Source organism: Molossus molossus, unplaced genomic scaffold (genome assembly GCF_014108415.1).
Source record: "Molossus molossus isolate mMolMol1 unplaced genomic scaffold, mMolMol1.p scaffold_m16_p_2, whole genome shotgun sequence".
Classification (NCBI taxonomy): Eukaryota; Metazoa; Chordata; class Mammalia; order Chiroptera; family Molossidae; genus Molossus; species Molossus molossus.
The window spans coordinates 68,919,434-68,942,403 of NW_023425355.1; positions in this window are offsets into that span (position 1 = coordinate 68,919,434).

Genomic DNA, 22,970 nt, shown 5'->3' on the forward strand with positions numbered 1-22,970 from the left:
TTGGGAAAATTGGACAGCTACATGCAGAAAAATGAAACTAGACCATCAACTTACACCCTACACAAGAATAAACTCAAAATGGATAAAAGACTTAAATGTGACTTATGAATCCATACAAATCCTAAAAGAAAATGTAGGCAACAAAATTTTAGACATCATACGCAGCAGAATTTTCACTGATACATTATCTAAGGCAACAGAAACAAAGGAGAAAATGAACACATGGGACAACATCAACCTCAAAAGATGCAATCTTTTGTATCTTCTGCACAGCAAAAGATACAATCATCAAAATGGAAAGGCTATCCACTCTATGGGAAAGCATAATTGCCATTGATATATCAGATAAGTGGTTAATTTCCAATATATATATATAGTGCTCATACAACTCAACAAAATGAAGACAAAGAACCCAATTAAAAAATGGGCAGAAGACCTAAGGAGACACCTCTCCAAACAGGACATACAAATGTCCAGGAGATATATGAAAAAATGCTCAGCATCACTAATCATGAGAGAGATGCAAATTAAAGCAACAATGAAGAATCACCTCACACCTCAGAATGGCCGCCATCAACGAATCATCAAACAAGTGCTGGCGAGGGTGTGGAGAAAAGGGGACTCTAGTACACTGCTGGTGGGAATGCAGACTGGTGTAGCCACTATGGAAAACAATATGGTGTTATCACAAAAAATTAGACATTGAACTGCCATTTGTTCCAGTGATCCCACTTCTAGGAATATACCCTAAGAAGCCTGAAACACCAATCAGAAAGAATATATGTACCCCTGTGTTCAAAGCAGTACTATTTATAATTGCTAAGATCTGGAAACAGCATAAGTGTCCATCAGTAGATGAGTGGATAAAAAAGCTGTGGTACATATACACAATGGAGTACTATGCAGCTGTAAGAAAGAAAGATGTCTTATTGTTTGAGATGGCATGGAAGGACCTGGAGAGTATTATGCTAAGTGAAACAAGCTAAGCCGAGAAAGACAAATAGCACATTATCTCACTTATATCTGCGATATAATGAACTAAACAAACTAATGAACAAAATAGACCCAGAGTCATAGAAGTAGGGTACAGACTGAAAATCCTCAGAAGGAGGGGGTAAGGAAGGGATAAACCACAGAACTTATATGCATGTATGCATGACTGATGGACATAGACAACAAAACTGGAGACAGGGTGGGAGGGGATGGGGAGAAGGGTGTCAGTGGGGGAGGGGGAAGGAGAAACAAAAATAAAGTGATAAAAAAAAAAGTTAAGGACAGAAAAAAAAAAAAAAAAATACCTGTAATGCAAATAAGTGCAGCCACTATGGGAAACAGTATGGAATTTACTCAAAAAAAAAAAAAAATGGCACTACTGTTTGAACCAGCAATCCCACTTCTAGGAATATATCCTAAGAAGCCTGAAACATTAATCAGAAAGAATATATGCACACCTATGTTCATAGCAGCATTATTTATAATAGCTATGATCTGGAATCAGCCCAAGTGCCCATCAGTAGATGAGTGGATAAAAAAGCTGTGGTAGCCCTGCCTGGTTTGGCTCAGCAGTTAGAGCGTCGGCCTGTGGTCTGGAGAGACCCGAGCTCAGTTCTCGCTAAGGGCACGTACCTTGGTTGCAGTTTGTCCCCAGCCTGGTTGGGTCAAGTGGGTGGCAACCCCTTGATGTGTTCCCTTCACATTGATGTTTCCTTCTCTCTTGGTCTCCCTCTCACTCTATCTGAACAACAACAACAACAACAAAAAATGGAAAAAAAGCTGTGGTGCATTTACACAATGGAATACTATGCAGCCATAAAAAATAAGGATTTCTTACCCTTCGCCATGGCATTGATGGACCTAGAGAATATTATGCTGAATTAAATAAGGCAGTCAGAGAAAGACAAATATCATGCAATCTCACTTATAAGTGGAATCTAATGAATATAATAAACTGAGAAAAAAATAGGTCCAGAGATGCGGAGGCATGGAACAGACTGACAGATCTCAGAGGAGAAGGGTAGGGGGATACAGGAAGAGGTAAACCAAAGAACTTATATACATATAGGCATAACCAACGGCCACAAAACTATAGTGTGGTGAAGGCCTTGGGTGGGGTGGGGCTGGGAGGAGGGGGGTAAAAAAGGGGATATTGAGGGTCATCTGTAATACTGACAACAATAAAAATAAATGAATAATAAAAATAAATAAATAAAAGGCTTATGACATGGAATTGCTCTAGCACTCCATGAGCCTGCATTCTGATTCTGCCACAGGATTTTGGCACAGATTCCAAACTTCATCTTTTCCCACCACTGACACCTCCAATACAGTATGATCTGTCACATTTTTTGGGCCAGGTAGCATTTCAGCTTACATGACAGCCTGAACTTGTTGCAGAGATCTTTACTTCTCTGGGCCTGAGTCATACCTAGCAGCCTTCCCTGTCACGTGGTATAAGGGATTGTATAGAGTCCCTAAGTGTGGGATATGCTGCCTTTAGAACCCATCAAAGCCCACTATGTATTTTGATTCATTTTTTGTAGCAAAAGGTGCAATTTACAACAAGTTGTCTTTTACTTTAAAGGAAATGTCCTAGCATAACCCTGACCACTGGACCTCTAAAAATGTTATGGATCTGGTAAGCCTCTGAATCTCTGTGGGTTTTTTTTTTATCTCCTACCCTTGGGAGTGCATGTATCTTACCAAGAGGTGGCACACTAGGTACCTCTTGCTCTTCTGGTATGATCAATAAAATGTCATCAATGTAATAAGCTAATATGATGTTCTGCAGGATGTTCAGATGATTCTGATATCCTCAGACTAAATTATAACAGAGGATAGGGGAGCTAATATAGCCAAAGGACAAAACTGTCAATGTATACAATTTCCTATTCATTTCAATGCCAACTCTTTCTGTTTCTGTTTTCTGATTGGGACAGAAAATAAAGTATTTGCCAAATCAATGGCCATGTATTTGAGGTTATATTAATCTGCTCCCACAAAGTTACCACATCTAGCACACAGCTGTAATCGGAGATACTACTTGGTTTAGCTTGCAGTATAGTCTATAGTCATCTCCCATCTGGCACAAGACTGGTAAATTAAGTGGAAATATGATAAGAATCACAACCTATATCCTTTAGACCTTTAAGGATGGTAATGATATCCACCCCTGCCCCCATGTAATGATATGTTATCTTGGCCAGTGGTTTGGTATCAGAGGCTTCAATGTGACCTTCCCTACTGCTTCCCTACTGTGATAGCTCTTATCTCACTGGCCAAAAACACAAAACAGTGGTTGTGCCAACCACCCAATCATATACTTAGAGATGGGTGATGACCACAGATTTCTTGCATCCAGTGAACATTGTGTTAGCTGGATCTTGGTCAGTACTCCATTAAATTATCTGGCCCTCATATGTTCCCATTCTAATGATGAAGTTTTGCATCTCCAGGTATCTATGTCGACTCAAAATTTATATTCAATAGCCTTCAAAATATCTGTGTGTACCTCTTCTCCAGTGCACAGTTACACAAACAAATGGCCAGAGGTCCTTTGCAGAAGGAAAAAGGGGAATCACTACACTGTATACTTGTGTAATTGCAGGGTCTTTTCTCCTAGGGACCCAGCCACCTCTTCTATCACTGAGTTCTGGGTTTGAAAATTGGCCAAACTGAAATAATCCAATCAGAGAAAGAAAGATACCACATGATCTCACTTATTTGTGGAATATAATGAACAAACTAAGCTGGTGAACAAAATAGACCCAGAGACATAGAAAGGAGTATGGTTCTAACTGACAGACCTCAGAGGAGGGGGACGGGGGGATGAATGAGATAAACCAAAGAACTTATATGCATTAAGTATAACCAATAGACATAGACAACAATGCTGAGGGGGTGAGAGGGGCAGGATGGGGAGGAGGGTGTCCGGGGAGAGTGGGGGGAGAAACATCTGTAACAAAAAATAAATTAATAAAAATTGAAAGAAAAAAAAAAGAAAATTGGCTAAGTTTTGGAAACTGGACAGGGGATCACAAGTTTATATCAAAACAACTGTCCTCGGCCTCCCAGATTTTTTCTGCTATTACAAGCTGAGTAGTACCCTTTACAGCTGCCCATACATTTTGTCTCTAGGGAGTGCCATGTTATACTAATCATCTTTATAACTCTGTAGGTCAAGCCCCCTGACTGACATGTGAACTTTGTCTTATACTAATTTTAAGCTTTTGGCTTCTGGAAATTAAGCACCACCACCTGGCCTCTGTTGTTTTGGGTCTTGTCATCTACACTGCTATCAGTGAGTTAAGTTTATAACAGCTTTTTTTCTACTGTTGGTCCTGGACTGCAGATGAGGTTAGTGCTAAACTTTTGAGTGATGCTGCTGTCCTTCCAACCAGTACATTCCTGGTGGCCTTGTTAAATAGTGTACCCTCTGCTTCTGCATGTAGAGTGCAGTCTTCTGGTGGGTATTTTGGCTAAACACAGTGATATCCATTCCACTCACTTCCTTGAGCCTTCTCATCCCATCCTCAACTATTTTCCACAACAATTCTGATATTTCAACTCCAGTCAGCATAGCTATCAACTTTTCCTTCTAAGAACCATATTAGTAGAACCCCTTTCTGGGGTCCTTAACAGAGTATTAAATCCTGTCTCTCAGGAAAGCATTCAGCAAATCACATAACCACTTATTGAATATATCTGTCCCTACCTTGACCAAGGACCCAATCCAGTTTCACCTATAGTCTTCTTTCTCCTGCTGGTACAAGCCAGCTACTTCTTGTAGCTTCTTTGGTGTATAATCCATTTCCTCTCCTATCAGGCTTAGTATATCCCAAGCTGGATTATGCTTAGATTTACTCTAACTGTCAGGCTAATATCCAGAAAAGGAGGTAGGAGAGAGTTTTGAGAGGGAGCACATGTTGTCTTGTGAGGAGAGGCTGTACCATGGTCTTTCAGCATGAGGGTGGGAGGGCATTAGCTCTTAATAGGGATAGGGTGTCCCATGTCTACTAACTCAGAAGGTTCAGGGAAATCTGGAGAGTCAAAATCTTTGACTCTCACCTAGAAGATCTCATCCATGCACCAGGATGCCAGATTTTCCAAACCAAGAGCTTTGTCTTGGTTGGGTATTTAACCTTAGTTGAAGTTTAGCTACTCTGTTTAAGTCCTGGATTTGATTCTGAGTTCTAAGCCCTCCCCATATAGGAGATTAGAGCTCATTTGTATGTAACCAAAGAAGTGTTCTTGGCTTTCATACTTAACTTTCAATGTTCTATTACCCTAATGAGTTCATTAAATCTATAGTCATCTGATATTGTTAGCCATTTAGTTAATATTCTGTCTTATATTTATTTTTATTATTTGAATATAATATGGGCATTATTTTATCTTTACTGTATTATTTTGGGGTATATAATGTGATGATTTAATATATGTATACACTGTGAAATAATTACCACAATCAATGACCTCACATAGTTACCTTTTATGTATGTTTGTGTGGTACGAACACATAAGATCTACCCTCTTAGCAAATTTCAAATATACAATACAGTATTATTAACTACAGTCATCATGCTGTACATTACATCCCCAGAATTTATTCATCTTAAAACAGTTTGTCCCCATTAACTACCATCTCCCTATTCTTCCCATTTTCCCCACCCCCTACCCTAGCCCCTGGAAACCACCATCCTACTCTTTGTTTCTAAGATTTAAACTTTTTTAGTTTCCATGTATAAGGGAAATATACAGTATTTGTCTTTCTGTGCCTGCCTGACTTATTTCACTTAGCGTGATATCCTCCAGGTTCATCCATGTTGTCACAAATAACAGAATTTCCTTATTTTTTAATAGCTAAATGATATCCCATCACACACATACACACACACACACACACATGTGCACGTGCGCACACACACACACATTCATAGTCTTTATCCACTTATCTGTTGATGGATGTTTAGGTTGTTTCCACATCTTGGCTATTTTGAATAATGTTGCATTGAATATGGCAGTGTAGATATCTCTTTGAGACACCAACTTCCTTTCCTTTGGATATATATTAAGATATCAGATTGCTGGATCATATGATAGTTCTACTTTTAATTTTTTGAGTACTCTCCATAGTGGCTGACCAATGCACAGTCTCAACAAGAATGCACAAAAGTTCCATTTTCTCCACACCCTCACCAATACTTGTTATCTCTTGTGTTTTGATAATAGTCATCCTAACAGGTGTGAGGTGATATCTCATTGTATTTTGGTTTGCATCTTTTATATACCTGTGTTGAGCATCTTTTATATACCTGTTGGCCATCTGTATGTCTGCTTTAGAAAAATGTTGATTCAGGTCCCTTGCCCATTTTTTTTTTTAACTCTCAGGCATTTTCATCAGAATATGCATCATTTCCTCACATTTAACACACAATAATGGAGACGGTGGCTACTTCCCAGATTACATTCACTCTCGCCTTAGGTGTACTGGCAGAGGGAGAGAGGAGCTGATGAGCAGAAGGGATCACAACACAGCTGACCCAGCCTCTAATCCAGCACATAGTTAAACTGGTTTGCAAACTTCTCATGCTTCTTATGGTAGATCTGATTCATTGCTGTTGTTTTTTACTATTGACTTGTATGAGTTCCTTATATATTTTGGATATTAATCCCTTATCAGATATGTGGTTTGCAAATATTTTCTCCTGTTCTGTAAACTGCTTTTTCATTTTGTTGATTGTTCTTTCACTATTAAAAAAGAGAAACTTTTGCCAGGCCGGTGTGGCTCAGTGGTTGAGTGTCAACCCATGCACCAAGAGGTCATCAGTTCAATTCCCGGTCAGGGCACATGCCCAGGTTGTGGGCCTAATCTCCAATAAGGGGCATGCAGGAGGTGGCCAGTCAATGTTCTCTCTCATCAGTAGTGTTTCTATCTCTCTCTCCTTCTCCCTTCCTCTCTCTAAAGTCAATAAAGAAAAAAAAATTTAAAAGAGAAACTTTTGAGTTTGAAGTAATCTCACTATAGCATATTTACTTTTGTTTCTTATGCTTTGGTTAAAAACCAAAAAAATTGCCCTGGCCGGTTTGGCTCAGTGGTTGGAGCGTTGGTCTGTGGTCCAGAGAGACCCAGGTTCGGTTCCCGCTAAGGGCACATACCTCAGTTGCAGTTTGTCCCTGGCTCTGGTTGGGTCATGTGGGTGGCAGCCACTCGATGTATCCCTTTCATGTCGATGTTTCTCTCTCTCTCTCTCCCTCCCACTCTATCTGAACAAAAAATGGAAAAGTGTCCTCGGGTAAGGATAAAAAAAAAAAAATTATTGCTAAGATCAATATCAAGGAGCACTTTTCCAATGTTTTATTCTAGGAGTTAATGGTCCCATGTCTTACATTTCAGTGTTTAATCTATTTTGAGTTAAATTTTGTATATGGGATAAGATACAGGTCCAATTTCATTCTTCTGCATGTGAATATACAGTTTTTCCAACACCATTTTGTATCCTTTAAAAAAAAAAAAACCTCACCTGAGGGAATGCTTAGAGAGAGGAAGAGGGAGAGAGAGAGAGAGAGAGAAACATTGATGTGAGAGAGAGAGGAGAAATATTGATTATCTCCCTTCTGTACACACCCTGACCTGGGATCCAACCTGCAACGTAGGTATGTAGCCTCACATGGAATATAACAGGCAACCCCTTGGTGCACAGAATGATGCTAAACCAACTGAGCCACTATTGCAAGGCCCATTTTATATTCTTGACACCTTTGTCAAAATTTAGTTGACTTCTTTGTGTGGATTTATTTCTGGGTGCTCTAATCTCTTCCATTAATTTATGTGTCTGTTTTTATGCCAGTATCATACTTTTTTGATTACTTTATAATATAGTTTGAAATCAGAAAGTGTGATGTCCCCAGGCTTTCTCTTCTTTCTCAAGATTGTTATGGTTATTCAGTCATTTGTGGTTCTATACAAATTATTGGATTGTTCCTTTTTATTTAAAAAAATGCCATTGAGAATTTGATAGAGATTGTATTGAATCTGTAGATTGCTTTTAGTAATATGGACATTTTAACAATATGAATTCTTTAAATCCATGAACACAGGTTATCTTTCCATTTATTTATGTTTTTTTCAATTTCGTTCATCAACATCTTATAGATTTCAGGGTTTATATCTATAACTCCCTTGGTTAAATATATTCTTAAGTATTTTATTTTTTAAGCTGATCTCTTTATTTTTATTAATTTTATTTTAAAATTCATTTATTGTGGTGACATTGGTCAGTAAAATTATATAGGCTTCAGAGGTACAATTCTATACATCATGATGTACTTATTTATTTTTTTTGTTATTCCTCACCTGAGGATATTTTTCTATTGAATTTTAAAAAGAGTAGAAGGACGGGAGGGAGGGGAAGAGAGAGCAAGAGAGAGAGAGAAACATCAATGTGAGAGAGACACATTGATGGGTTGCCTCCAGAATGACGCAAACCAGGGCTGAAGATCGAGCCGGCAAACCAGATATGCCCTTGACTGGAATCACACCCTCAACCCTTTGGTCCTAGGGCCAATGTTCTAACTACTGAGCCAAACCAGCCAGGGCCATTCATGATATATTTTATTCTATTTTTCTCCAATTGTTATAAATTTATTTTTGTAACAGATGTTTCTCCTCCTTCCCCAGACAACCTCCGCCCCATCCCACCTCCCCACCCCCACCAGCAATGTTGTCTATGTTCATTAGATATGCATACACGCATATAAGTTACTGGGTTGATCTCATTCATACCCCCAGCTCCCCTGCTCTGAGGTTATTTATTTATTTTTAAATTAATTTATTTATTTTGTTACAGATGATTCTTCTTTTTCCCCCACTGAATCCCCGCTCCCTCTCCCTACCCACCCTGTCCCCACATTTGTTGTCCATGTCCATTGTTCATATATACATGCATAGAACTTCTGTGGTTTATCTCTCCCCCCCAACCCCTCTTCTGTGGATTGTCAGTCTGTACCCCACTTCCAAGTCTCTGGGACTACCCCATTCCTCAGACTGTTATTTTCGATATATTACACAAATAAGTGAGATCATGTGATATTTTTCTTTCTCTGCTTGGCTTGTTTTGCTTAGGAGGACACTTTCCAGGTCCTTCCATGTAGTCTAAAAGGATAAGATATTTCTTTCTTATAGCTGCATAGTACTCCATTGTGCATATATACCACAGGTTTTTATCTATTCGTCTACTGATGGACATTTGGGCTGTTTCAAGATCTTAGCTATTGTAAACAGCGCTGCTATGAACATGGGGGTACATATATTCTTTCTGATTGGTGTTTCAGGCTTCATAGGGTATATTCATAGAAGTGGGATCACAGGGTCAACGGGAAGTTCAATTTTTAATTTTTTGAGGTAAGACCATATTGTTTTCCATAGTGGCTGCACCAGTCTGCAGTCCCACCAGCAGTGTACTAGAATCCCCTTTTCGCCACACCCTCGCCAACAGTTGTTGATGCTTTGTTGATGGCAGCCATTCTGACAGCTGTGAGGTGATACCTCATTGTTGTTTTAATTTGCATCTCTCTGATGATTAGTGATGTTGAGCATTTCTTCATATGTCTCTTAGCCATTTGTATGTCCAGTTTGGTGAGGTGTCTATTTAATTCCTTTGTCCATTTTTTAATAGGGTTCTTTGTCTTCCTTTTGTGGAGTTGTATGAGCACTGTATATATATTGGAAATTAACCCCTTATCTGATATATCATTGGCAATTATGCTTTCCCATACAGGGGGTAGCCTTTCCATTTCGATGATTGTATCTTTTGCTGTGCAGAGGCTTTTGAGTTTGATGTAGTCCCATGTGTTCATTTTCTCCTTTGTTTCTACTGCCTTAGGTGATGTGTCAGTGAAAATTCTGCTGCGTATGATGTCTGAAATTTTGTTGCCTACAGATTCTTCTAGGATTTTTATGGATTCATGAGTCACATTTAATTCTTTTTTCTTGTGTAGGGTGTAAGTTGATGGTCTAATTTCATTTTTTTTTTTTTTGCATGTAGCTGTCCAATTTTCACAACACCATTTATTAAAGAGGCTCTCTTTACTCCACTGTATGCTCTTGCCACCTTTGTCAAATATTAATTGAGCATAATGCCTTGAGTCCATTTGTGGGTTCTCTGCTTTGTTCCACTGGTTTATATGCCTGTTCTCGTGCCAGTACCAGGCTGTTTTGATTACAGTGGCTTTGTAGTATAACCTGAAATCTGGTAATGTGATCCCTCCAACTTTGTTCTTTTTTTTTCAAGATTGCTGTGGCTACTCAAGATCATTTTTGGTTCCGTATGAACTTTTGAAGTATTTGTTCTAGTTCTGTGAAGTATGTCATTGGTATTTTGATGGGGATTGCATTGAATCTATAGATTGCTTTGGGTAGTATGGACATTTTAATGATGTTAATTCTTCCAATTCATAAACAAGGTATGTGCTTCCACTTTTTTATATCTTCCTTTATTTCTTTTTTCAATGACCTGTAGTTCTCTGTGAATAGGTCCTTCATTTGTTTGGTTAAGTTTATTCCTAGGTATCTTAATTTTTTTGCTGCGATGATAAATGGGATTGTTTTCTTTCTTTCTCTTTCTGTGAGTTCATCATTTGTGTATAAGAATGCCATCGATTCCTTGATGTTAATTTTGTATCCTGCTACTTTGCCAAATTCATTTGTTAAGTCTAGTAGTTTTTTTTTCTTGTTTTTCTTTTTTTTTTTTTTTTTTTTGAGTGGGAGGGAGAGAGAGGAAGGGACAGAGAGAGAGAAACATCGATGTGAAGGGACACATCGAGTGGCTGCCACCCGCACGACCAACCAGGGCCGGGGACAAACTGCAACCGAAGTACTTGCCCTTAGCGGGAACCGAACCCGGGTCTCTCCAGACTGCAGGCCGACACTCTAACCGCTGAGCCAAACCGGCCAGGGCAAGTCTAGTAATTTTTTGATGGAGTCTTTGAGGTTTTCTATATATAGTATCATTTCATCTGCAAATAATGACAGTTTCACTTCCTTCTTTCCAATTTGGATCCCTTTATCTTTTCTTCCTGTCTGATTGCTGTGGCTAAGACTTCCAGTGCTATGTTAAATAAGAGTGGCGAAAGTAGGCATCCCTGTCTTGTTCCTGACTTTAAGGGAAATGCTATCAGTTTCTGCCCATTTAGTATGATGTTGCCTGTAGGTCTTTCATATATGGCCTTTATTATGTTGTGATATGATCCCTCTATTCCCACACTGCTGAGAGTTTTTATCAGAAATGGATGCTGGATTTGGTCGAAGGCTTTTTCGGCATCTATTGATATGATCATGTGGTTTTTAGTCTTCATTTTGTTTATGTGGTGTATGACATTTATTGATTTGCTAATATTGTACCAGCCTTGCATCCATGGGATGAATCCCATTTGGTCATGGTGAATAATTTTTTTTGTTTTTGTTTTTTAATCTTCACCCGAGGACATTTTTCCATTTTTTGTTCGGATAGAGTGGGAGAGAGAAACATCGATGTGAAAGGGACACATCGAGTGGTTGCCACCCACAAAACCCAACCAGAGCGGGGGACAAACTGCAACCGAGGCACATGGCCTTAGCGGGAACCAAACCCAGGTCTCTCTGGACCACAGGCCAACGCTCTAACCGCTGAGCCAAACTGGTCAGGGCTGAATAATTTTTAATGTGTTGCTAGTATTTTTTCAGGATTTGGCGTCTATGTTTATCAAGGATATTGGCCTGTAGTTTTCTTTCTTTGTAATGTCTTTTTCTGGTTTTGGAATTAGAATTATGGTGGCATCATAAAAAGAGTTTGGAAGTCTTTCTTCTTCTTGAATTTTTTGAAATAGTTTGAAGAGAATGGGTGTTAGTTCTTTTTTGAATGTTCGGTAAAACTCCCCCGTGAAGCCTTCTGGGCCTGAGCTTTTGTTTACTGGGAGAGTCTTGATTACGTTTTCAATTTCTTCTGTTGTTATTGGTCTGTTCAAGTTTTCTATCTCTTCCTGGTCCAGTTTTGGGAGACTATGTGTTTCTAGAAATTTGTCCATTTTGCTTAGATTGTCGACTTTGTTGCCATATAATTTTTAATAGTAGTTGTTAACAACTTTTTTGTATTTCTGTGGTATCACTTTTTGCTTCTTCTCTTTCATTTCTGATTTTGTCTATTTGTGTTCTCTCTTTATTTCTTGGTGAGTCTAGCTACGAGTCCATCAATCTTGTTTATCTTTTCGAAAAACCAACTCTTTGTTTCATTGATCCTTTGAATTGTTTTTTTTTGGTCTCTATGTCATTTATTTCTGCTCTGATCTTTACTATTTCCTTCCTTCTACTTGCTCTGTGGTTTTCTTTTTGTTTGCTTTCTAGTTCTTTACGTTGTGAAGTTAAGTAGTCTATCAGAGATTTTTCTTGCTTCTGGAGGTAGGCCTGTAGTGCTATGAACTTCCCTCTCAGAACTGCTTTTGCTGTATTTCATACATTTTGTGTTGTTGTGTGTTCATTTTCATTGGATTCCAGGAAGTTTTTAATTTCTTCCTTGATCTCCTCATTGACCCATTCATTGTTTAATAACATGCTATTTAGCTTTCATGTGTTCAAGTGTCTTTGCATGTTGTTGTTGCCATTGATTTCTACTTTCATGCCATTGTGATCTGAGAAGATGCTTGATACAATATTAATGTTCTTGAGCTTGTAGAGACTTAATTTGTGTCCTAACATGTGATCTGTCTTGGAGAATGCCCCATGTGCACTTGAGAAGAATGTGAATTCTGCAGTTTTGGGGAGTAATTCTCTGTAGATATCTATTAAATTCATTTGTCTAGTGCTTCATTTAGAGTTTCTGTTACCTTGCTAATTTTTTCTCTAGAGGATCTATCCAGTGATGTCAGTGGGGTTTTGAAGTCCCCTGCTATGGACTTTCTCCTTTGATGTCTTCCAGATGATTTTTAATGTATTTTGGTGCTCCTATATTGGGTGCATATATGTTTATCAAGGTTATATCTTCCTGTTGGATATATCTTTCCAATATTATGCAGTGGCCTTCTTTGTCTCTAGTGATGGTCTTCATTTTGAAATCTATTTTATAAGATATGAGTATTGCTATCCCAGCTTTATTTTCCTTTTTGTTTGCTTGGAAGATTCTTTTTTTATCCCTTCACTTTCAACCTATGTGAGTCTTTACTTGTAAGGTCGGTCTCTTGTAGACAACATATAGATGAGTCAAGCTTTCTTATCCAATCAGCTACACTGTGACTTTTCATCAGAGCATTCAAACCATTTACATTTAAGTTGATTATTGATATGTATTTATTTTTTGTCTTTTTTGTTTGTTGTGATTTTATTTTTCTTCCCATTTCTCCTGCTAATTACAACAGTCCTTTTAAGATTTCTTGCAGTGCTGGTTTGGTGCTAATATATTCCCTTAGACTTTTTTTTTGTCTGGGAAGCTCTTTATTTGACCTTCTGTTTTGAGTGATAGCCTTGCTGGGTAGAGTAGTCTTGGATTCAGATCTTTGTTTTTCATGACCTTCATTACTTCATGCCATTCCCGTCCGGCCTGTAGTGTTTCTTTTGAGAAGTCAGCTGAGAACCTTAATGGGTTTCCTTTGTAGGTAACCTGTTGCTTATCTCTTGCTGCTTTTAGGATTCTCTCTTTGTCTTTAATTTTTGGCATTTTGATTATTATGTGTCTTAGTGTGGTCCTGTTTTGGTTCTTCTTACTTGGGGCTCTCTGTGCTTCTTGAACTTGAATGCCTTCTTCCTTCACCAAATTTGAGAAGTTTTCAGTCACTATTTCTTCAAATATATTCTCTAACCCTTGCACATTTTCTTTGTCTTCAGGGACTCCTATGATGCGAATGTTATTATGTTTCCAGTTGTCCCACAGTTCTCTTAAGCTGTCTTCCTGTTATTTGTTTTTTTTCTCTTTGGTATTCTAATTGGTTGATTTTTTCTACCCTATCTTTTAATTCACAGATTTGGTTCTCAGCTTCCTCTACTCTGCTCTATAGACCTTCCAATGTGTTCTTTATTTCTGCTATGTCCTTCTTCATTTTTTGGGGGGTGGCTTTTAATTTCCAGCTGATTGATTTTCAACATTTCTATGTCTTTACTCATGGTGCTTATGTCCTTACACATGCTGTTGAGCTTCCTCAACATCATGGCTCTGAATTCTAGTTCTGTTAACTTGCTTAACTGAACCTCATTTATCTCCTCTTTGGTAGAAGTCTCTTGTTCTTTCATTTGGCATTTGTTTCTGTGTTTCACCATTTTGGCCATCACAGTGGGCTTTGGAGCCTGCCAAGTTTTCCCTGTGGGTGTTGGTGTTCTGTTGTTTGTGGCTCCCTCTCCTGGGTTTGGATGAGCCAGTGGGACCCAAGTTACACACCACTGTGAAGTCTTAACTTTCCTGGTTTAAGTTGCTAGCCCAGGGAATGGTATAGTTACCTTTAGCTTTTTTGCCTGGAGGCTATCAGTAGCTTTTTCCTGAAGAACCTTGGCTTCTCAGTTGAATGAAATACTTCCTCAATGCTCAGGATAAGAGAATATCCAAAGGGTGGGGTAGATGCTGGTTGTAAATGAGCTTCAATTAGCATTTCAATGGCCACAATGGCCACTGTGTGCGTTTGAATCTCTAAGGAAGGGGCCACCACCTCTCCCCAGAGCCCTGGGAAGGAGTAAGATGACCACAGTTCAGAGTGGCTGCAACTCAGCAAAAACTCTGAAGCACCCTCCAAATCCCGAGTGATCCCACACAGTTCCAGTCCAGTCTGCCCTCCCTCTGCTGGAGCCCAAGGTAAGTGGCTGCTGCTGTTTTAGCCTCTGTCTTGGCTCTGTGCTGTGGAGCCCCTTGGGAGTTTAACCCGAGGGCACTGCTCACAGCCAATGCCGCTCCTCGCAGCTAAGGAAGCCGCTCACAGTCAAGACCGCTGCTCACAGCTTAGGCTGCTGCCGACCGTGGGCTTTCAGCCCCCCTTCTCGCATCTACGCAAGCCTACCAGGATTGAGTCAGGGTCCCTGGTTATGTGGTCCTTCAAGCTGCTTTGCTGTTGCCTTTTCCTGACGATTTGTCTTTATTTTCATTGTAATTCCAGTTTGGTCCTGGGAGATGGTCTGTGTAGCTTCCATTCACTCCACCACCATTTTGGAATTGTGGGTTTCTTTTCCATTTTGATGGTTGTTTCTTTGCTGTGCATAAGATTTTTACTTTGCCATAGTCCCATGTTTTCCTTTTTTATTGTCATCTTAGGTTATGTATCAGTGAAAATTCTGTTTTGTATGATGTCTGAAATCGTTTTGCCTACATTTTCTTCTAGGATTTTTATGGATTCATGAGTCACATTTAAGTATTTTATCCATTTTGAGATTATTTTTGTGTATGGTGTAAATTGATGATCTAGTTTCATTTTTTTTTCCATGTCACTGTCCAACTTTCCCAACACCATTTATTAAAAAGGCTCTGTTTACTCCATTGTATGCTTTTGCCACCTTTGTCAAATATTAATTGAGCAAAATGTCTTGGGTCAATTTCTGGGTTTTCTTTTCCATTCCATTGATCTATATGCTTGTTCTTGTGCCAATACCAGGCTGTTTTGATTACAGTAGCTTTGTAGTATAACCTGATATCTGGTTTTGTGATCCATCCTACTTTGTCCTTTTTCAAGATTGTTGTGGCTATTTGGGGTCATTTTGATTCCATATGAACTTTTGAAGTATTTGTTCTAGATCTGTGAAATATGTCCTTCATCTTTTGATGGGGATTGCATTGAATCTATAGATTGCTTTGGGTAGTATGAATATTTTAATGATGTTAATTCTTCCAATCCATGAACAAGGTGTCCACGTTCATTTTTTTTATATCTTCCTCTATTTCTTCTTTCAATATCCTGCAGTTTTTCTGCAAACAAGTCCTTTACTTTTTGGTTAAGTTTATTCCTACGTATCTTAATTTTTTTACCATGATGGTAAATGGGACTGTTTTTTTAGTTTCTCTTCCTGTGAGTTCATCATTGGTGTATAAGAATGCTGTTGATTTCTTGATGTTAATTTTGTATCCTGCTACATTGCCAAATTTGTTTATTAAATCCAGCAAATTTTTGATGGGGTCTTTAGGGTTCTCTATGTATAATATCATGTCATCTTCAAATAATGACAGTTTTACTTCCTCCTTTCCAATTTTGATCCCTTTTATATTTTTCTTCATGGCTGAGTGCAGTGGCTAAGACTTCCAGTACTATGTTAAATAAGACTAAAGAAAGTGGGCATCCCTGTCTTGTTCCCATTCTTAAGAGAAATGCTTTTAGTTTTTGACCATTGAGTATGATGTTGGCTGTAGGTTTTTTACACATGGCCTTTATTATGTCAAAATATGACCCCTCTATTCCCACATTACTCTGGTTTTATCAGAAATGGTTGCTGGATTTTGTAGAATGCTTTTTTTTTGGCATCTATTGATAGTTTCATATGGTTTTTATCTATTATTTTGTTTATGTGTCGTATTAAATTTATTGTTTTGTGAATATTGTACCATCTTTGCATCCCTGGGTTGAATCCCACTTCGTAGGGTGAATAACTTTTTTAATGTGTTGCTGGATCTGATTTGCTGGTATTTTGTTCAGGATTTTGACATCTTATGTTCATCAGGAATATTGACCTGTAGTTTTGTTTCTTTGTAGTGTCTCTATCGGTTTTGAAATAATAATTATGCTGGCCTCATGAAACAAGGTTGGAAGTCTTCCTCCTTCTTGAATTTTTTTGGAATATTTTGAGGAGAATGGGTGTTAGTTCTTCTTTGAATGATCTGTAGAACTTCCCCCTGAGGCCTTCTGGGCCTGGGCTTTTTTTTTTTTTGTTTTTGTTTTCCGCTGGGAGAATCTTGATTACATCTTCAATTTGCTTAGTTGTTATTGATCTGTTCAAGTTTTCTATCTCTTCCCGGTTCAGTTGTGGGAGACTACATGTTTCTAGAAATTTTTCCATTTCACTAACATTTTCCAATTTGTTGCCGTATAATTATTCATAGTATTTGTTAATGATCCTTTGTATTTCTGTGGTGTCAGTTGTTACTTCCTCTCTTTTATGTCTGATTTTTTTTGCATTTGGGTTCTCTCTCTTTTTTTTGGTGAGTCTTCCTAAGGGTCCATCAATCTTGTTTATCTCTTTGAACAACCAGCTCTTTGTTTCATTGATCTTTCAATTTATTTTTGGTTTCTATGTGGTTTATTTCTTCTCTGATCTTTACTATTTCCTTTCTTCTACTTGCTCTGGCGTTTTCTTTTTGTTTGCTTTCTAGTTCTTTAAGTTGTCAGGTTAGATAGTCTATTAGAGATTTTTCTTGCTTCTTGAGGTAGGCCTGTAGTGCTATGAACTTCCCTCTCAGAAATGCTTTTGCTGCATCCCATAGATTTTGTGTTGCTGTGTGTTTATTTTCGTTGGTTTAAAGAACTTTGAAATTTATTCCTTGATGTTTTTGGTAGCCCGTTTATTGGTTTATAACTTGCTATTTAGCCTCCATGTGTTCAAATGTCTTTGCATGTTCTTGTTGCAATTGATTTCTAGTTTCATGCCATTGTAATCTGACAAGATGCTTGATATGATTTCAATCTTCTTGAACTTGTAGAGACTTAGTTTGTGTCTTATCATGTGGTCTATATTTGAGAGTGTCCCTGTGCACTTGAGAAGAATGTGAATTCTGCAATTTTGGTGTGTAATTCTCTGAAGGTAACTATTACATCCATTTGATCTAGTGCATTATTTAGAGTCTCTGTTTCCTTGTTAATTTTTTGTCTAGAGGATCTATCCAGTGATGTCAGCAGGGTGTTGAATTCCCCTGATTGTATTGCTGTCATTTTCTCCTTTGAAGTCCTCCAGAAAATTTTAAATGTATTTTGGTGCTCCTATATTGGGTGCATATATGTTTACCAAGGTTATATCTTCCTGTTGAATAGATCCTTTCAATATTATGTAGTGGCCTTCATTGTCTTTTGTTATGTCCTTCATTTTGAAATCTATTTTATCAGATATGAGTATTGCTACCCTGGCTTTTTTTCCTTTTTGTTTTTTTGGAAGAATTTTTTCCTATCCCTTCACTTTCAATCTATGTTAGTCTTTTGTTGTGAGAAGGGCCTCTTGTAAACAACAACTATGTGAGTCATGCTTTCTTATCCAATCATCTTCTCTATGTCTTTTTATTGGAGTATTTAATTCATTTACATTAAGGTGATTATTGATATGTACTTACTTATTTCCATTTTTGTTTTGTGTGGTTCTATTTTTCTTTCTATTTCTTCTACTTATTACAGCAGTCCTTTTAACATTTCTTGCAGTGCTGGTTTGATGCTAATGCATTCCTTTAGCCTTTGTTTTTTTTGTCTGGGAAGCACTTTATTGACCTTGTATTTTGAATAATAGCCTTGCTGGGTAGGGTAGTCTTGGATTCAGATCCTTGTTTTTCATGACCTTGATTACTTCATGCCACTCCCTTCTGGCCTGTAGCATTTCTGTTGAGAAGTCAGCTGAGAGCCTTATGGGGTTTTCCTTGTAGGTAACCTGTTGCTTATCTCTTGCTGCCTTTAGGATTCTCTTTGTCTTTAATTTTTGGCATTTTAATTACTATGTATCTTGGTGTGAGCCTGGGTTCTTCTTACTTGGGGCTCTCTGGGCTTCTTGAACTTGAATGCCTTCTTCCTTCATTAAGGTAGGGAAGTTTTTAGTCACCATTTCTTCAAATATATTCTCTAACCCTTGCTCCTTTTCTTCTTTTTCTGGAACTTCTATGATGCAAATGGTGTTATGTTTCCAGTTGTTCTACAGTTCTCTTAAGCTGTCTTTCTTTTTTTTTAATTGTTTTCTTTTTCCTTTGGGTTTTTGATTGGTTGATTTTTTGTACCCTGTCTTCTGATTTACTGATCCAGTCCTCAGCTTCCTCTAGTCTGCTGGTTATTTATTCCAAAGTGTTCTTAATTTCTGCTATGTCATTCTTCATTTCCACTTGGTTGGTTTTCAATGTTTTTATATCTTTATTCATGGTGTTGATGTCCTTACTTATGCTATTAAAGGCCATTTAGATTGTTTCCACTTATATGGCAATTATGAATAATGCCAATATGAACATTCATGTACAAGTTTATGTGAGACATATGTTTTCATTTCTCCAGAAGTGTAATGGCTGAGTCATATTGTATCTCTGTACTTAAACTGTAAAGAAATACTGAATATGTTTCATAGAAAATTTATTTTTAATTCTCAGTATGTAAAATTTTTTACTTTGGTTTTAGAAGGTGGTGGCAGGAAGGACCAGAGCAAAGGTGAGTGTGTAAGAGTGTAAGTGAGTGTGAGAGTACATGAGTATGGATGAGCAACCTCATAGCAGTGTGGAAACTTAGGCCAGAGGGTTTTGGCGCTGTGGATGAGGCAGCAGCAGGCTACAGCTGTGTGCTGCTTGGCAGGGGCTTCTCTCTGCTTGAGGCTGGAAGGCCCTGCCATTCTGGAAGATCCACTGGGTCTTCTCTGGGGGGGGGCAGTGGTGAGTAACTAGGGCCTAGCAACCCATGGCCACCAGTGTTCCTTGCACCATTGAACCAGTGGCCCCCACTGTGCCAGTGTGGACCAGAGCACAATAGGAGTGCTACCAACATAACTGCTCCCTGCAGCAGCAGCAGCAGTAGGGCTCCGGAGCTGAGCAATGAATGTCCCCAGCAGAAGTAGCAGCCAGCTCAGGAGCCAAGTACCATTCTCCCAGAATCAACAGCAGCGAGCTCGGGAGCAGAGCCCTACCCCCCAATAGCAGCAAAGGGTGGGAGCCAAGCACCACCACCAACAGCAGTAGCATCCAACTCAAGAGCTGAGTACAATTCCTCACAGCATCAGCAACTTTCTGGGGAGAAGAGCCCCACCTCCAACAGCAGTGAGGCTTGGGAGCTGAGATCCATAGTCTGACAGCAGTACAGCACGGATCAGCAGCTGAAACCTGCCCCTAGAAGCATCAGCAGTGGATGTTCAGGAGCAGAGCCTCAGCTTCAGCAGCAGCAAGTCTTGGGGAGCTGAGACCCACCCCTGAAAAGAGCAGCAGTGGATACCCACCCCCAGGAGCAGCAAATCCTCAGAAGCTAAGCATCCTTGGCCCCCAACAGCAGCAGAAGATAGGGTTGCTGAAACTCATCCCCCAGAAGCAGCAGAAGCAGCAGCAGTGCAGACCAGAAGCTGAGACCTGACCCCAGCAGCATCAGCAGTGGCTGATCAGGAGCTGAGCCCCACTAGGCAACAGTGGTACCTGAGACCTCATGAAACACAGTAGTACACCACCTGGACCCATACACCCCAGCAGCACCTACCACGACAGACCAACATGAGCCATAAAGCTTTCAATCCACCAGGACCCACAGTAGACAAGAACGCCATACAACAGAACTGTCTGGGAGGCATAACAGTCTTATCTGATACACACCAATCTGCCTACACATCCTAATGTGCCTCACCTGGCCTGAAACTACTGCTAAAATGGTGACACAAAGAAACAACACCCAAATGAAAGAAAAGGAGAAATCACCAGAAAAAGAACTACATGAAATGAAGGCAAGCAATTTGTCAGATAAAGAATTCAAAGCAATTGTTGTAAGGGTGCTCAAACAACTTAGTGAGAACCACAAGAAACTTAATGAAAATTACAAAGAGTGATAACTGGGAACTACACCAGCATAAAAAAAGAGTTATAGCTATGAATAAAAATCAAGTGGAAATAAAGAATGGCAAGGCTGATATAAAATATACCTTGGAAGGATTCAACAGTAGATTAAACGAAGCTGAAGACCGAATCAGTGAGGTAGAAGACAAGGTAGGAAAAAAACCCTAAATAGAGCAGAAAATAGAAAACAAATTAAAATGCAGGAGAAGAATTTAAGGGAGGTTTGGGACAATACAAAACATAATAACATTTGCATTATATGGGTGCTAGAAGGAGAAGAATTGAAGAAAGGAATAGAGAACATGTTTAAAGAAATAAAGACAGAAAATTTCCCTAATCTGGTGTAGAAAAAAGTCACACAAGTTGAGGAAACACAAAGGGTCTCATGCAAGATGAACCCCAGAAAACCCACAGCTAGACTCATCATAGTAAAAATGGCAAACGTTAAAGACAAAGAAAGAATCTTAAAGGAAGCAAGAGAGAGACAGAAAGTTACCTACAAGAAAGTTCCCATTAGACTGTCAGCTGATTTCTCAATAGAAACACTGCAGGCCAGAGGGAGTGTCATGAAGTTTACAAAGTAATGAAAAGCAAGGGTCTGAATCCAAAACTGCTGTGTTCAACAAGGCTACCGTTCAAAATTGAAGGTGAAATAAAGAGCTTGATGGAAAAAAGGCTAAAGGATTTTACCACCACCAAAGCAGCATTGCAAGAAATGCTACAGGGACTATTGTAAGAAGAAGAAATAGAGAGAAAGATAGGAACACAGGCATAAAATTTAAATGGCAATAAATAAGTACTTATCAATAATAACCTTAAATATAAATGCTCCAATCAAAAGACATATGGTAGCTGATTGGATAAAAAACATGACCCATTTATATGCTGTCTATAAGAGACCCACCTCACAACAAAAGATTCACACCGAAAAGTCTCCAGATTTCTGGTCAAGATGGTGGCAAAGATAATGGGATAGTCGCCTCCTCCCACAACCACATCAAAATTATAACTAAACTACAGAACAGCCATCATTCAGAACTGCCTGACATTGAGCTGAATGGAAGTCCTACAGCTATTAAATTAAAGAAGAAACCACATGAAGACTGGTAGGAAGGGCAGAAGCATGGACAGGCTGGTCCCACACCTACATGTGGTGGATACAAATCAGGAGGGACACCTCGGCTGTGAAGGTCCTCCCTGAAAAGCAAGAGGTTCCCATCTTACACCAGGATCCCAGCTCAGGGTTCCAGTGCCAAGAAGAAAAGTTCATATCACTTCTGGCTGTAAAAACCAGTGGGAACTGAGGCTGAGGGAGACTGAGCTCCTGGAGGCCAAGGCAGTTTCTCTTAAAGGGCCCACACACAGACTTACTTGGACTCACTCCTTCTGGGCTCCAGCATTGGCCAGGAAGCTCAAAAGGCACGAGAGACATATGGGGGAAAACTGAGTTGTTTGGCATTGGTGCGAGAGTTGAATGTGCAGCTTTCTCCTGGGTAGAGTTGCTGTGGGAGGCCGTTGGTCCTTTCATGCGCCCTTCCCTGGGGAAGCAGACAGCCAGCTGCTATATCTGGGACTCCAACAACTTGGTTCACACTGTTTGTCCCATCCTGTTAATTCTCTGAGGCCCTGCCCCACTCAACTTTTGGGCCTGCCCAAGTTGTTTTCAATGGCTTTACCATAAAATTGGCCTGTCTTGGATCTTGCTTCAGATTTTTTAAAATCTCTCAAACAAGCAGCATCCAGTTTCAGTGAGCCCCATACATCTCATTAAGTGGCCCCAGGATTGGCACTAGAAGAAGCCAGCCTTGGTTATCAATTTGGCTTTTCCTGGGCACCTCCAAGTCTAGCAAAAGCAGCAGCCATCTGCAGATCACTTTGTCACTTATGCTGGGTGGCTCCAGGTAGAACACAAGCAGTGGTTGAACTTTCCACAGAGCCAGAACACCCGGTGAACAGCTTCAGTCCCCATCCAAGCACTACCACCCAATCACGTCCACAAGTGACACACTCAGTGAGTGAACTCAGTTGGTACCAGAGTCCTGCTGAAGTAAGTCTTGCTCTGTGTTGGGCCCCTATACTGCTGATTCTCCAAGAAAGTCAGAGGGCAGTGGTCAGTGGCAGAGCCAGTCCTTACAGCTGATCAGCCTGAATAAATCCCTCCTATTGATGTGTCAACAGAAACCAAGACTCAATTACAACAGAAGGGTGTACAACAGAAGGGTGTACAGTCCACACAAAGGTACACCTCCAGGGCACAGCTGGAGTGATTAGGGAGGCTGT